At 43.4% G+C, this 17,318-nt stretch overlaps 1 protein-coding gene across 1 annotated transcript in view; it reads right to left on the bottom strand.

Annotated features, from left to right (window-relative positions):
- The window catches only part of DAAM2 (dishevelled associated activator of morphogenesis 2), a 216,448-nt gene extending 199,351 nt beyond the window's left edge, over positions 1-17,097 (bottom strand). Inside the window, exon 1 of the mRNA XM_073556296.1 lies at positions 16,839-17,097. The gene's annotated coding sequence lies outside the window, so the exon portion shown is untranslated. The remainder of the gene's footprint in view (positions 1-16,838) is intronic.
- Between the last annotated feature and the right edge of the window lie 221 nt (positions 17,098-17,318).

Here is a 17,318-nt window from a genome sequence, read left to right as displayed (position 1 = left end):
GTTTTATATGGAAAAGAGCTTGTAAGCACTGCGCTCCCTGCATATGAGACTGGTCACTACAGTTAGCATGCAGAGGTGGCCGGTAACCTAGGAAACACGTCGTAAACAATACAATTTTAAATCCCTCCATTCTTGAAAACAAAGAGATTTTTTTAATGGCAAATTGCTTCTTCTTACACACACTTTCCAATTTGACCCATTTAGGATAAGATCAGGCGGCCATCTACACCGGGGCGAGATTGTACCGCAGTGCAGACTGACCGGTCACAACTTCACGTATTGCCGCTGTCACACCTGGGTCGGGATAGCCGCCGGCCAGTCCATTGCTTTCCTGTCTCGGTCCGATTTATACAACTGTCTGACTGCAGCCTTAAAGGGGTTGTCCAGGACTTATGTCTTATATGATCGATGACCAATCTTTAGGATAGATTATCAGTAGCAGATCGTGGGGGTGCAGCATCGGACACCCCTACTGTTCCGCTGTCGCTAGTAAATGGAAGTAATCAGCTGCAAAGCAAAACTACCCAACTCCACCAACTACAGGGGTCCCTGAAGTCTGGACACAGAGGAATTCTCATTAACTATAATTTTAATTAATTTAGTTAACTATTATAGAACTTTGTAAAGCGCAGCAACTTTTGTTCCGCAAATGATAGAAATCATATGGAAGAAGTTATTTAATATTCCCATTGAATAAAATGTTAATAAAAGTCATTTTTTGAAAATATGTATTTTTGTCTGTGTTCAGACTTTAGGGACACCCTGTACACTGACCACAGCAAATCCCCTACTATTCACCGGAATGGGGGCGAATGTGCAGTACCCAGCTGCGGCCACTATATGATTGATGGCGCTGTGTAGTTTCACAGGGGGGGGGATGTCACATGTCAGCCCCCCACCCATCTGACGCTGATGACCTATCCTAAGAATAGGCCATCAATGTACAGTCCTGGACAACCCCTTTTAATGTTGTGAGAATAACCCTTTAAGATGTGCACAGAATGACTCAGTGTTCTATATGGAGGCGCAGTGTGAATGTGAAGCTTCCAGCTGCTGGATCTGCCCTGAAATAAGATGTAATGGGAGGTGTGGGTGATGCTGGAGAAGACATTGCTGGTGTCCTACATCATATCTGCAGCATTGCATAAATCACCACCCCCCATGTCCAGTGCAGGACGGGGGTCTCAGCTGACTGCGGGGAATTCACTGCAGCCATCCTCATATAATGGCGAGCTGGGAATGCCAGCCATGTGGAATATTCCCAGTGGCAGGAAGGACTCGCATAAGGTTTCCCTGGCACTTGTCGCAGGGCCTGGGACGTTCTGTGAGTCCTCCAGGAAGCCAGTGTTTATAAATGGCTTGTTACATTGTTGCCATCTTGTTACAGATATTTCCAGGGAAGATTTGTTACATTATATCTGGAGGGGCCACAAGGGGTAAAAATAAAGGGGCAGTGGATAGTAACTCATCAGGGGCAGGGAGGCCCGACGCCGTCACATCCATGGGGGGGATGAAATTGCAATGCAGTGGAAATGGAGTGGGGGTCTTTGTCTTATGAGCCCCCTTATTTATGCATCTGCAGCCTCCAGTGGCCTTCTAGCCTAGATGGACGATACCATATCAGGCCCTAAACTGACAGATGGCGCAGGTGTGAACAGGCTCTTAGCTTCTTGTGTGTACATTCAATGACAAGCAGCAGAGAGAATGAAGGGCGAGAAATTAAAACACTAAATATATTAGAACTAGCTTGGCCCGAGCAAAATTTTCGCACATTGGTCGTCGGGGCGCAGGCAATTTCAGAAAAAGCAAGCTGGTGAAATGTGAATGTATTTCATGAGCTGATGAACACAGCCAGGTATTTATATCTGGACATTGGTATTACAATACATTGGTTTGATAAGTAGAAGCCAAAAAGTTTTCCGGTTAAGGCGCCACCTGCAGGTCATTGTGTCTTTCAGCAGGTTTAAGGAAATTAATGTTTAAACTGTATTTAGTGATAAAATCGTGACTGTGTGGTTTGTTTGGCTGTTTTCTTGCTGAAAGGAGCAAGTTTACCTTTCAAATGGTGTATCATTTGTGTGTGGGGCGAAGTAATCAGCGAAAAAGCAGTGCATGTTTACAAATATGTTGGTAGTGTGCTTTGGGGTACTGTGGCGCCACCTGCAGGTCATTTTTCTTTACTGCAGGTTTATGAAAATTAATGTTTAAACTGTATTTAGTGATAAAATCGTGGATGTGTGGTTTGTTTGGCTCTTTTCTTGCTGAAGGGGGCAAGTTTACCCTTCAAATGGTGTATCGTGTGTTTGTGGGTGCAGTATGAACGGGGATACAAAGTGATCACCGAAAAACAGTGTTTAGAAATAATAGAATTGATTAACCAGTTGTCATTGATATAGAATAGCGCAGTCGCCATGGTTTCCGCCCGCCGTCTAGACGAGGATGATGCCATCTTCCATAATTATGGGTTATCCAGTTCTCCCGAATGTTGGCATCTAAGATTGGAGATCTGAAAAGACGCTGAAAATCCTCAGTTATAGGAAGAGCAGCTAAAAGAAAACGACTGCTCCCTGTTATCAGCCATCTCTCACTAGTGAATGGCTGATTGTAGTCACCTGCCCAGCAGTCTATCGCTCTCTGTTAGCAGCCATGTCAGGCTGGGCGGCGGTGACTCTCGTGGCGGCTTACTGGTCTGCAGCGTGAGATGAGTTACATGTCCGCTGATCACTGATCGGCTCATAGCTTGTTGAGGAATCGCTCAATAGATCACTCTGTGCATAAACTGCCTTAGTCCTCGGCAGCACACACCGGTGCACAGGATGACGTGCTGCCGAGTAGCAGCAGCGAGCTTACACTGGTCGATAAAAGAGAGACAAGTTTTACTAGGAAAGCTTTAGCCCGATTATTGGGAAGAGTAAACACAAGCTGACAGGGGTGGTACACTACTAGGAGAAAACCTTCTGGATCTAAATGTTTGGCCATGATAAAATAACGCCTATACTCCCCTCCGGTGCAGGCGCCCTTCCCGCAGGGTCGGACTCATGGTCCTGGGGCCCCGCTGCTGTTGTCACATGTGACCCCGGCAACCAATCAGCGCTGGGGTCACTGTCTCCGCCTTAGGACAGATGAAGAGGAAGTCGGGGATCAGCTGAACTCTCACAGGAGGCGGAGACAGTGACGCCAGCACTGATTGGTCGCCAGGGTCACATGTGACAACAACAGAACGGGAGCACCAGGAGTCGAGTCCGACCATGTGGGAACAGCGCCTGCATCGGAGGTGAGTATAGGCTTCATCTTATCAGGGCCAAGCGTATGAGAAGTTGTCTAAGTAGTGGAAAACTTCTTTAAGACAAGTGAGTATAATCTATTACTCCCCGTTATCAGCCATTACTGGGGGAGGAGACCGTGGGACAGGTGAGTACAATCTATCCCAGCATTGCATTCATGGAGCGGTGTCTATAAGTGGCCGTCTGCACTAGCATTTTTGGCTTTTCTCAACACTATAGGGGCTAGGCAGGAATATAGATGGGACTCTGCTGCCTTACAAGGAAGCAAAGAGCATTAAGTTGCATTTGTGAAATTCCAGCATGTAAGTCAGTGCAGTGAGCGCAGTTTCCATGATGTAAGGACCCCGCCACGCTGCTCGCCTGCACTACAAGGACACTGACTGCCATCTGGATGAGATTGCGTCTCTGAAATGGATCAGGCTCCCAGGACCCCGGGTCACCAGCCCTATGGGGAAAAGGTCTCCATGGACCCTGTGCTAGAAGGCAATGGATGTTGTGTACTCAGGGTGGAATAGTACAAGATTCAGCAAACTGATACTGAGCTATGTAGAGCAAATATTTCTGTGGATTATAAGATGATTTGTTGCTATTGTATACAACATTACCATCTCTAGGTATCACTGAAAAATACAACAATCACAATTATAATCCAAATATCAACTGTGCAAACATTTCAGACTAAAATTCAAATAACTAAAAATCCCAGCAGTGAATTATACAAAATCACAGATAAGTTACATCCTGCAAACTTACTCCTGATAAAGGTTTCCAACTATAACATGGTAAAATTACTGCCTATGTACAAGAATATAACTACTATAATACTGCTCCTATGTACAGGAATATAACTACTATAATACTGCCCCTATGTACAATAATATAACTACTATAATACTGCCCCTATGTACAAGAATATAACTACTATAATACTGCCCCCTATGTACAAGAATATAACTACTATAATACTGCCCCTATATACAAGAACATAACTACTATAATACTGCCCCTATGTACAAGAATATAACTACTATAATACTGTCCCCTATGTACAAGAATATAACTACTATAATACTGCCCCCTATGTACAAGAATATAACTACTATAATACTGCCCCCTATGTACAAGAATATAACTACTATAATACTGCCCCTATATACAAGAACATAACTACTATAATACTGCCCCTATGTACAAGAATATAACTACTATAATACTGCCCCTATGTACAAGAATATAACTACTATAATACTGCCCCCTATGTACAAGAATATAACTACTATAATGCTGCTCCTATGTACAAGAATATAACTACTATAATACTGCCCCTATGTACAAGAATATAACTACTATAATACTGCTCCTATGTACAAGAATATAACTCCTATAATACTGCCCCCTATGTACAAGAATATAACTACTATAATACTACCCCCTATGTACAAGAATATAATTACTATAATACTACCCCCTATGTACAAGAATATAACTACTATAATACTGCTCCTATGTACAAGAATATAACTACTATAATACTGCCCCCTGTGTACAAGAATATAACTACTATATACTACCCCCTATGTACAAGAATGTAACTACTATAATACTGCCCCTATGTACAAGAATATAACTACTATAATACTGCCCCCTATGTACAAGAATATAACCACTATAATACTGCCCCCTATGTACAAGAATATAACTACTATATACTACCCCCTATGTACAAGAATATAACTACTATAATACTGCTCCTATGTACAAGAATATAATTACTATAATACTGCTCCCTATGTACAAGAATATAACTACTATAATACTGCCCCCTAGGTGCAGGGATATAACTACTATAATACTGTCCCTATGTACAGGAATATAACTACTATAATACTGCTCCTATGTACAAGAATATAACTACTATAATACTGCTCATATGTACAAGAATATAACTACTATAATACTGCCCCCTATGTACAAGAATATAACTACTATAATACTGCCTCTATGTACAAGAATATAATTACTATAATACTACCACCTATGTACAAGAATATAACTACTACAATACTGCCCCTATGTACAAGAATATAACTGCTATAATACTGCTATGTACAAGAATATAACTGCTATAATACTGCCCCTATGTACAAGAATATAACTACTATAATACTGCTCCTATGTACAAGAATATAATTACTATAATACTGCCCCTATGTACAAGGATATAACTACTATAATACTGCCCCCTATGTACAAGAATATAACTACTATAATACTGCCCCCTATGTACAAGAATATAACTACTATAATACTGCCCCTATGTGCAAGAATATAACTACTATAATACTGCTCCTATGTACAAGAATATAACTACTATAATACTGATCCTATGTACAAGAATATAACTACTATTATACTGCCCCCTATGTACAAGAATATAACTACTATAATACTGCTCCTATGTACAAGAATATAACTACTATTGCATTATCACCCATCCCTTGAAGATTGTGAGCCCTCGCGGGCAGGGTCCTCTCTCCTCCTGTACCAGTTATGACTTGTATTGTTTAAGATTATTGTACTTGTTTTTATGTATACTCCTCCTTACATGTAAAGCGCCATGGAATAAATGGCGCTATAACAATAAATAATAATAACAATAATAATAATAATACTGCTCCTATATACAAGAATATAACTACTATAATACTGCTTCCTATGTACAAGAATATAACTACTATAATACTGCTCCTATATACAAGAATATAACTACTATTATACTGCCCCCTATGTACAAGAATATAACTACTATAATACTGCTCCTATGTACAAGAATATAACTACTATAATACTGCTCCTATATACAAGAATATAACTACTATAATACTGCTCCTATATACAAGAATATAACTACTATAATACTGCTTCCTATGTACAAGAATATAACTACTATAATACTGCTCCCTATATACAAGAATATAGCTACTATAATACTGCCCCTATATGCAAGAATATAACTACTATAATACTGCTCCTATGTACAAGAATATAACTACTATAATACTGCTCCTATATACAAGAATATAACTAGTATAATACTGCCCCTATGTGCAAGAATATGAATATAACTACTATTATACTGCCCCCTATGTACAAGAATATAACTACTATAATACTGCTCCTATGTACAAGAATATAACTACTATAATACTGCTCCTATATACAAGAATATAACTACTATAATACTGCTCCTATATACAAGAATATAACTACTATAATACTGCTTCCTATGTACAAGAATATAACTACTATAATACTGCTCCTATGTACAAGAATATAACTACTATAATACTGCTCCTATGTACAAGAATATAACTACTATAATACTGCCCCTATGTGCAAGAATATAACTACTATTATACTGCCCCCTATGTACAAGAATATAACTACTATAATACTGCCCCCTATGTACAAGAATATAACTACTATAATACTGCCCCCTATGTACAAGAATATAACTACTATAATACTGCTCCTATGTACAAGAATATAACTACTATAATACTGCCCCCTATGTACAAGAATATAACTACTATAATACTGCCCCCTATGTACAAGAATATAACTACTATAATACTGCCTCCTATGTACAAGAATATAACTACTATAATACTGCTCCTATGTACAAGAATATAACTACTATAATACTGCTCCTATGTACAAGAATATAACTACTATAATACTGCCCCCTATGTACAAGAATATAACTACTATAATACTGCCCCCTAGGTACAGGGATATAGCTATGCTTACATGTCATGTTACACTGCCATCACTAGCAGAGTAGCACTGAGGGGCAGGGTACCTTTTGTATGTGAGCGGGGTTGCTCTTTGGGTGAGGTTTCCTTCTCATTCCATAGGTCACTGGTGACATTATTTATAGCAGTAGATGCAGAATCTCACACATTCCAGATGAAGCATTATTAAGGTGGATAGATTTATTCTCATTGGGGGCTGGGGTATTTGGTGGGAGTCAGCGTCTTGTGTCACATGACATGTCCTCAGCAGACCCTGCATCCCACAAAAAGAAAACATCTCTGGCTAATTTTAGTCCTTATGGTCTGAGGGCTGAGTGGACCCTGAGACTGTGACTCTCCCAGGAAATCAACTGGAATATGAGGCAGCACATCTCTCGCCACAAACCATCATTTCCGGTCCTGATGCAGCAAAATGTGTCCAGGAGGCAAAAGGATGAATGTAATATGGATACATTATTATCAGATATGTGAGAATGGACACAAGCACTCACTGTATTATATCCCTCACCCCGGTGACCTCACTGTATTATATCCCTCACCCCGGTGACCTCACTGTATTATATCCCTCACCCCGGTGACCTCACTGTATTATATCCGTCACCCCGGTGACCTCACTGTATTGTATCCCTCACCCCGGTGACCTCACTGTATTATATCCCTCACCCCAGTGACCTCACTGTATTATATCCCTCACCCCGGTGACCTCACTGTATTATATCCCTCACCCCGGTGACCTCACTGTATTATATCCCTCACCCCGGTGACCTCACTGTATTATATCCCTCACCCCGGTGACCTCACTGTATTGTATCCCTCACCCCGGTGACCTCACTGTATTATATCCCTCACCCCGGTGACCTCACTGTATTATATCCCTCACCCCGGTGACCTCACTGTATTATATCCCTCACCCCGGTGACCTCACTGTATTATATCCGACACCCCGGTGACCTCACTGTATTAGATCCATCACATAAAGATCTCAAGTTGTTTTTTTTTTTACTTATCAAACTTTTACATTTCAATAAACTTTAGGAATCCATATCAACAATCATAAATATAACCCATCTCTGCAATACAACCGCACCACACCTGCCGGAGCCAGAGAGAGAAAAAAACACAAGTAGAGAAGCTTCCTGTTAACAATTGTGATTTTACATATTACCCATATTTCCTCCCTCTCTAAAACATTTCCACCTCTACTAGACCAGATATTCTCATAATTCAATATTTTCTAGACTGTATCCTCCCATTCTTCTACGGTTGGTCATTTATCCCACCCCACGTTCTACCAATCACAACTTTTGCAATCAACAATTTTACTATGAGGCATTTCTGACCTACGGTCACCATTCAATTATTGTCTGCACACCTCATCTCAGGCAGACAGTATTATAGTAGTTATATTCTTGTACATAGGGGGCAGTATTATAGTAGTTATATTCCTGTACATAGGGGGCAGTATTATAGTAGTTATATTCTTGTACATAGGGAGCAGTATTATAGTAGTTATATTCCTGTACATAGGGGGCAGTATTATAGTAGTTATATTCTTGTACATAGGGGCAGTATTATAGTAGTTATATTCTTGTACATAGGGGCAGTATTATAGTAGTTATATTCTTGTATATAGGGGCAGTATTATAGTAGTTATATTCTTGTACATAGGGAGCAGTATTATAGTAGTTATATTCCTGTACATAGGGGGCAGTATTATAGTAGTTATATTCTTGTACATAGGGAGCAGTATTATAGTAGTTATATTCCTGTACATAGGGGGCAGTATTATAGTAGTTATATTCTTGTACATAGGGAGCAGTATTATAGTAGTTATATTCCTGTACATAGGGGGCAGTATTATAGTAGTTATATTCCTGTACATAGGGGGCAGTATTATAGTAGTTATATTCTTGTACATAGGGAGCAGTATTATAGTAGTTATATTCCTGTACATAGGGGGCAGTATTATAGTAGTTATATTCCTGTACATAGGGGCAGTATTATTGTAGTTATATTCTTGTACATAGGGGGCAGTATTATAGTAGTTCTATTCTTGTACATAGGGGCAGTATTATAGTAGTTCTATTCTTGTACATAGGGGCAGTATTATAGCAGTTATATTCTTGTACATAGGGGGCAGTATTATAGTAGTTATATTCTTGTAAATAGGAGCAGTATTATAGTAGTTATATTCTTGTACATAGGGGGCAGTATTATAGTAGTTATATTCTTGTACATAGGGGGCAGTATTATAGTAGTTATATTCTTGTACATAGGGGGCAGTATTATATTAGTTATATTCTTGTACATAGGGGCAGTATTATGGTAGTTATATTCTTGTACATAGGGGCAGTATTATAGTAATTATATTCCTGTACATAGGCGGCAGTATTATAGTAGTTATATTCTTGTATATAGGGGGCAGTATTATAGTAGTTATTTTTTTCTACATATAGACAGTATTATAGTAGATACATTAAAATTATATTAATGGTAAACAGAATTACCCATGCTGCTTTTGGGTGAAGGGTTCAGCACATGAAAATGCCATTTCCAACAGCTTCTTGTTATGTGATACATATGAGAAGTGCACAGACATATGTAGTAATTGCTGGTTTTACCGCCTCATAGTTTGACCCTAGTAAATGCTTTTTGTGATCTTCTGATCTTTTACCATGTTAGTCTTAGCTGGAAGTGCAGGTGAAGTTTCTTTATGGGGTAATGCATGGAATCTATTAACCTGCAGAACAATAAATTCTGATTACTGGAATTCTGTACTAATAGGAGAGGCCGTTAGACTGGGAGTAACTGGAGTCAGTAGACACAAACGGGTTATTTTGTGACAAATGTTGTAACTTTGTGATACAGAATTCCTATTTTCTTTTTGATGTTTACAGAAAAGTATCTAAAACACATTAAACAATCAGAGCCACGAACCATAAACGTGCAGCACATCCTGAGCCTGCTGTAATGACTTCTGCTGGACGGGGAATGGTTGGAGGGTCTGATAGTAAAGAGCCCCTGAGTAGCACAGCTTATGGGCACTTCTGTGTTTTTGCTTTTTGTGAACCAAGTTGGCTGTTTTTTATCTAAATCATAGATTGACATCATGTACACAAGTCTGTGGAAGAGACTGACAGCACATGAATGCCATCTGTGTGCAAGCCGTCTGCTGTCTGTTTTTAACGTTGTATTTGGGAGGGGAAACTTTTTATTTGTTTTTTAATATATGAGAAAATGATTGGTGAAATTTCAAAATTAAAATCAGACACACTGACCAATCACTGACGAAAACTGTCAGTTTTTTTTTAATTTACATTTCAATGAGGCCTTACTCTGAAATCCCTGAATGGATTCTCTATGAATTGGTCTCGCGCGATGCGACCACGGCTCTGCATTCATACCCATCATTTTATCCCCATCCAACCTAGGAGACCTGCTCCCTGCATTGTATCCAGAACCCAATGTGCTAATTACATCTGTCATCAGTGATCAGGAGAAACTCCAGGCCAAGGAGGCCATTCATGCAGAGCTATGAAATTCATGAGCCGCCAATGTTCTGGACTCACACCCACATGTCCATGGCGCCTCAGTATAACAGTATCAGTACTGATGTGGAAAACAACCTCCAAGCCGGAGAATCTGGTGGCAACTGTATGAGCCGCACTGGGGAATAACCAATGTATAAACTCAGTGTATAAGAGATAAAACGCAGGAACCCAAGAAGTCAGCAAGTAGGAGATTTACCACACTCAGGTGAATGTTACTCCAAGCAAAATCACCTACGGCAAACACAAAGCAAATTGGTGATATGTACAGATCTTCCAACATCCACGTCATCTACACTCACTGCAAATCATTGGCCTCATATAGGCATACACTCACTGCCCCCTCGACATGTACACTCACTGCCGCCTCGACATGTACACTCACTGCCCCCTCGACATGTACACTCACTGCCCCCTCGACATCTACACTCACTGCCCCCTCGACATCTACACTCACTGACTCCTGTACATCTACACTCACTGACTCCTGTACATCTACACTCACTGACTCCTGTACATCTACACTCACTGACCCTTCTACATCTGCACTCACTGACCCTTCTACATCTGCACTCACTGACCCCTCTACATCTACACTCAGACTCCTCTACATCTACATTCCCTGTCTCCTTTACATCTACAGTCACAGCCTCCTATTATAGTGCTGGAGCAGACTGCCTGAGAATACTATGGGCGTCACTAATAGGTTGCAAGTCAGACTCTTTGCATCACACTTCCATGTATGACTGACGTCCTATGCAAGCCTTATCTATGTGCATTTTTTCTACTAGGCAGTCAACCCCTCCATGGTTTGGTAGGTGTGGGGTGGTTGTTTTTATCAGTAGTTTGCACCTGTGCGGCCCCTTGCCTCTATTAGTGGAGGCCTGCTGCATCCTGCTATATGTGCATTTGTCATCAGACAGGGTTTTGGGAAGGCCATATCTTGTGGTATGAGTTTTTTTGAATGCCCTCTACATGTACACTCACTGCCCCCTCGACATGCACACTCACTGCCCCCTCGACATGCACACTCACTGCCCCCTCGACATGCACACTCACTGCCCCCTCGACATGCACACTCACTGCCCCCTCGACATGCACACTCACTGCCCCCTCGACATGCACACTCACTTCCCCCTCGACATGCACACTCACTGCCCCCTCGACATGCACACTCACTGCCCCCTCGACATGCACACTCACTGCCCCCTCGACATGCACACTCACTGCCCCCTCGACATGTACACTCACTGCCCCCTCGACATGTACACTCACTGCCCCCTCGACATGTACACTCACTGCCTCCTCTCATGTACACTCACTGCCTCCTCTACATGTACACTCACTGCCTCCTCTACATGTACACTCACTGACTCCTCTACATGTACACTCACTGACTCCTCTACATGTACACTCACTGACTCCTCTACATGTACACTCACTGACTCCTCTACATCTACACTCACTGACTCCTCTACATCTACACTCACTGCCCCCTCTACATCTACATTCTCTGCCCCCTCTACATCTACATTCTCTGCCCCCTCTACATGTACACTCTCTGCCTCCTCTACATCTACACTCACTGCCCCCTCTACATGTACACTCACTGCCTCCTCTACATCTACACTCACTGCCCCATCTACATCTACACTCACTGCCCCCTCTACATCTACATTCTCTGCCCCCTCTACATCTGCACTCACTGCCTCCTCTACATCTACACTCTCTGCCCCCTCTACATCTACACTCACTGCCTCCTCTACATCTACACTCACTGCCTCCTCTACATCTACACTCACTGCCCCCTCTACATCTACACTCACTGCCTCCTCTTCTACATCTACACTCACTGCCCCCTCTACATCTACACTCACTGCCTCCTCTTCTACATCTACACTCACTGCCCCCTCTACATCTACACTCACTGCCTCCTCTTCTACATCTACACTCACTGCCCCCTCTACATCTACACTCACTGCCCCCTCTACATCTACATTCTCTGCCCCCTCTACATCTGCACTCACTGCCCCCTCTACATCTACACTCACTGCCCCCTCTACATCTACACTCACTGCCTCCTCTACATTTACACTCACTGCCCCCTCTACATCTACACTCTCTGCCCCCTCTACATCTACACTCACTGCCCCCTCTACATCTACACTCACTGCCCCTCTACATCTACACTCTCTGCCTCCTCTACATCTACACTCACTGCCCCCTCTACATCTACACTCACTGCCTCCTCTACATCTACACTCACTGCCCCCTCTACATCTACACTCACTGCCCCCTCTACATCTACACTCACTGCCTCCTCTACATCTACACTCACTGCCCCCTCTACATCTACACTCACTGCCTCCTCTACATCTACACTCTCTGCCCCCTCTACATCTACACTCACTGCCCCCTCTACATCTACACTCACTGCCTCCTCTACATCTACACTCTCTGCCTCCTCTACATCTACACTCACTGCCCCTCTACATCTACACTCACTGCCTCCTCTACATCTACACTCTCTGCCCCCTCTACATCTACACTCACTGCCCCCTCTACATCTACACTCACTGCCTCCTCTACATTTACACTCACTGCCCCCTCTACATCTACACTCACTGCCCCCTCTACATCTACACTCACTGCCCCCTCTACATCTACACTCACTGCCTCCTCCACATTTACACTCACTGCCCCCTCTACATCTACACTCACTGCCCCCTCTACATCTACACTCTCTGCCTCCTCTACATCTACACTCTCTGCCCCCTCTACATCTACACTCACTGCCCCCTCTACATCTACACTCTCTGCCTCCTCTACATCTACTCTCACTGACTCCTCTACATCTACACTCACTGCCTCCTCTACATCTACACTCACTGCCCCCTCGAACATCTACACTCTCTGCCTCCTCTACATCTACACTCTCTGCCCCCTCTACATCTACACTCACTGCCCCCTCTACATCTACACTCTCTGCCTCCTCTACATCTACTCTCACTGACTCCTCTACATCTACTCTCACTGCCTCCTCCTCTACATCTACACTCACTGCATCCTCCTCTACATCTACACTCACTGCCTCCTCCGCTACATCTACACTCACTGCCTCCTCTACATCTACACTCACTGCCTCCTCTACATCTACACTCACTGCCCCCTCTACATCTACACTCACTGCCTCCTCTACATCTACACTCACTGCCTCCTCTACATCTACACTCACTGCCTCCTCTACATCTACACTCACTGCCCCCTCTACATCTACACTCACTGCCCCCTCTACATCTACACTCACTGCCTCCTCTACATCTACACTCACTGCCTCCTCCTCTACATCTACACTCACTGCCTCCTCCGCTACATCTACACTCACTGCCTCCTCTACATCTACACTCACTGCCTCCTCTACATCTACACTCACTGCCCCCTCTACATCTACACTCACTGCCTCCTCTACATCTACACTCACTGCCTCCTCTACATCTACACTCACTGCCTCCTCTACATCTACACTCTCTGCCCACTCTACATCTACACTCTCTGCCCCCTCTACATCTACACTCACTGCCTCCTCTACATCTACACTCACTGCCTCCTCTACATCTACACTCACTGCCTCCTCTACATCTACACTCACTGCCCCCTCTACATCTACACTCACTGCCTCCTCTACATCTACACTCTCTGCCCCCTCTACATCTACACTCACTGCCTCCTCTACATCTACACTCTCTGCCCACTCTACAGTTTTTCTTTTTTTCATTTTCTGAGATGGAGTTCTGCTGCTTTAGATTTTTTCCATTCTTTATGACATCAGAATTAAATCTGAATCCCAGAACATATTTATTGCATCTGACACAAGGAAGAAACAAGGCGAATGCTAGGTATTAAGCGAGTTTCAAGAAGCTCCATGTGGACGCCTCTCACTTGTCATTTGTTCTGTGTCTGGCTTCACATAGGACATTTTGCTGTCACACTGAACAGAAGCCTCAGCACACAGAGGCCTTTCTTCTTCAGAGAAGCAGCATACAACCAGCTGGTGGGAGGCAGCAAGGGACATCAGTGCCCTCTAGCAGTAGCATCTGGTACTGCAGCTTCTGAGTTCTTGTTTAACAATCAGTCCTGAATTCACAGTTTCAGAAACATTTCCTCCAGTTAATAATTCCTCATCAGGCGCCTGATCTGCACTGATCCCAGGACCCCTTTCCCTGTTTCTGGGGTAGTAACCTTCTGTTTTTCGCTGTCACCTGTTGGCTTGCACCTCTTGAAGACGTTCTCCTCCAGCTCTGCTATAAACCTTTGGACTCTTCCACAGAGCACATACCTCTCAACGCTGCGCCAAAACCACAAACACCTGCATCTGTTTTCAGATTTCCACAACACTCAGATTTACCATATAAAACATGTAGCGACAGCGGAGGAGCGCACGTCAGCGTTATTAACCCCTCGCAGACGCATAATGCACAGGACAGATGCAGCAGAGTAGAGGTGGTTACACGCAGCAGAGCATGTCGGGTGCAATTGTGCCAGTTACTTTTGATTGATATGAAAATATGGAGCATGTCATGTGGCCATACTCATCGAAACGTCACAGTAGAACTTATTGCTTTACATAGGACTGCAGCTAAATTCTTAAATATTTCTGTGCACCTGCAATACAACCTCATGGTGTTAAATAACAAATTTGGCTTCGCTAAATCTATATCTGAAGGGGTTAAACTAAAAACAGGTCTTCACCACAAAGCATCTAACTCCTAGCTAGAGTTTCCAAGAAATCAAGGGGTTAAATCCTTACTACTGCAATATATTCTCCATACAGTCTGGATACATAAGTGAGTGGTCCAGATACAAATGACATTCTAAGAAGACAATGACAAGGCTGAAGAGCAAACACAGATACATTGTAACACAAAATCAGAAGGGAACATGAAGCAGCATCCGGACAACAAGCAAACTCCATGTAAAAGCTGAGTCCAGACACCCCGCCGGCTGCCATACCGATACCTAGTGCTGTCCCACCACTGACAACCAGGACCCCACAGGGACAACCACTGGAGACAGAAGGCACGCAACAGTGTAGCCAAGCTCAGAGAAGAAGCAACTTTACAAGGGGGAAACAAGGTAGTCAGAACCAGCCAGTCCATGGGTTATGTGTGGTGTTACATAGGACTGCAGGTGACATCTGCTACATTATCTGTACTCCGAGAGTTATCACTGTGTTATCTGTGGTGTTACATAGGACTGCAGGTGACATCTACTACACTATTGGTGTTACATGGGACTCCAGGTAACATCTACTACATTATCTGTACTCAGGTATCACTGTGTTATCTGTGGTGTTACATGGGACTGCAGGTGGCATCTACTACATTATCTGTACTCAGAGAGTTATCACTGTGCTTTCTGTGGTGTTAGATAGGACTGCAGGTGGCATCTACTACATTATCTGTACTCAGAGAGTTATCACTGTGTTATATGTGGTGTTACATAGGACTGCAGGTGTCATCTACAACATTATCTGTATTCAGAGTTATCACTGTTATCTGTGGTGTTACATGGGACTGCAGTTGACATCTACTATAAAATCTGTATTCAGAGAGTTATCACTGTTATCTGTGATGTTACATAGGACTGCACGTGATATCTACTACATTATCTGTACTCAGGCATCACTGTGTTATCTGTGGTGTTACATAGGACTGCAGGTGACATCTACTACATTATCTGCACTCGGGTATCACTGTGTTACATAGGACTGCAGGTGACATCTACTACATTATCTGTACTCGGGTATCACTGTGTTATCTGTGGTGTTACATAGGACTGCAGGTGACATCTACTCCATTATCATCTCTGAGAACAGGGCCACTTACAGACAGGTCGGGGTCACAATGTCTCTGCTCCATCCCCAGCCTTCCATCTCCTACAGAGCAGTGGATTCCAGATTCTTCCAGGTGTCAGCAGCACAACATACAATGCAGGATCCCCCTGTCATTCCTGGGTGCTGCCCCCCTGGAGATGCCCTGCCAGGCAGGAGGAAGGGTTAATAGCACAGGGGAGCAGCTCAGGCTCCAGCTCTGGATCTGCTCCACTTGTTTATGCAGCTGTTCAGATTTTGGGAGAACAGGACAAAAAAACAGGAGCAGCGATGGCAGAGGAGGGAGAAGCAGAGGCCTTACCAGGGGTGCCAGGCTCCGGAGATCTCAGGCGGCCAGTGACTCCATCCCAGGGCAGAGCTGCTGAGGCTGTGTGTGCAGAGCCAGGGTGTGTGTCTGACTGCAGAGGATCAGGAACTGCTTCCCATTCCAGAGCTCAGGCAGGAGGCTGGGCCATGCTCTGCTACTGTGCAGCCAGCCTTAAAGGGGCAGCCCTGCTGCCAGCACAGGAGGGGGCACCCTGCCATCATCTGCACCCCCTGCCATCATCTGCAGCCCCTGCCATCATCTGCAGCCCCTGCCATCATCTGCACCCCCTGCACATTGCACTGGGGCTGCAGAGAAGAGCGACTGATACATTGTAACCATGGCTGCAGCAAGAGCTGAAGGGTAAACATTCCATGAATGTATCACACAGAGGAATATTATCGTCCCTGAATGTGTCACACAGAGGAATATTATCGTCCCCGAATGTATCACACAGAGGAATATTATCGTCCCTGA

The sequence above is a fragment of the Dendrobates tinctorius genome, unplaced genomic scaffold, assembly GCF_039654945.1.
Source record: "Dendrobates tinctorius isolate UK_male_01 unplaced genomic scaffold, ASM3965494v1 ptg000232l, whole genome shotgun sequence".
Lineage (NCBI taxonomy): Eukaryota > Metazoa > Chordata > Amphibia > Anura > Dendrobatidae > Dendrobates > Dendrobates tinctorius.
The sequence above is the reverse complement of the archived record's forward strand: the minus strand, read 5'-3'. Positions and strand labels throughout refer to the sequence as shown.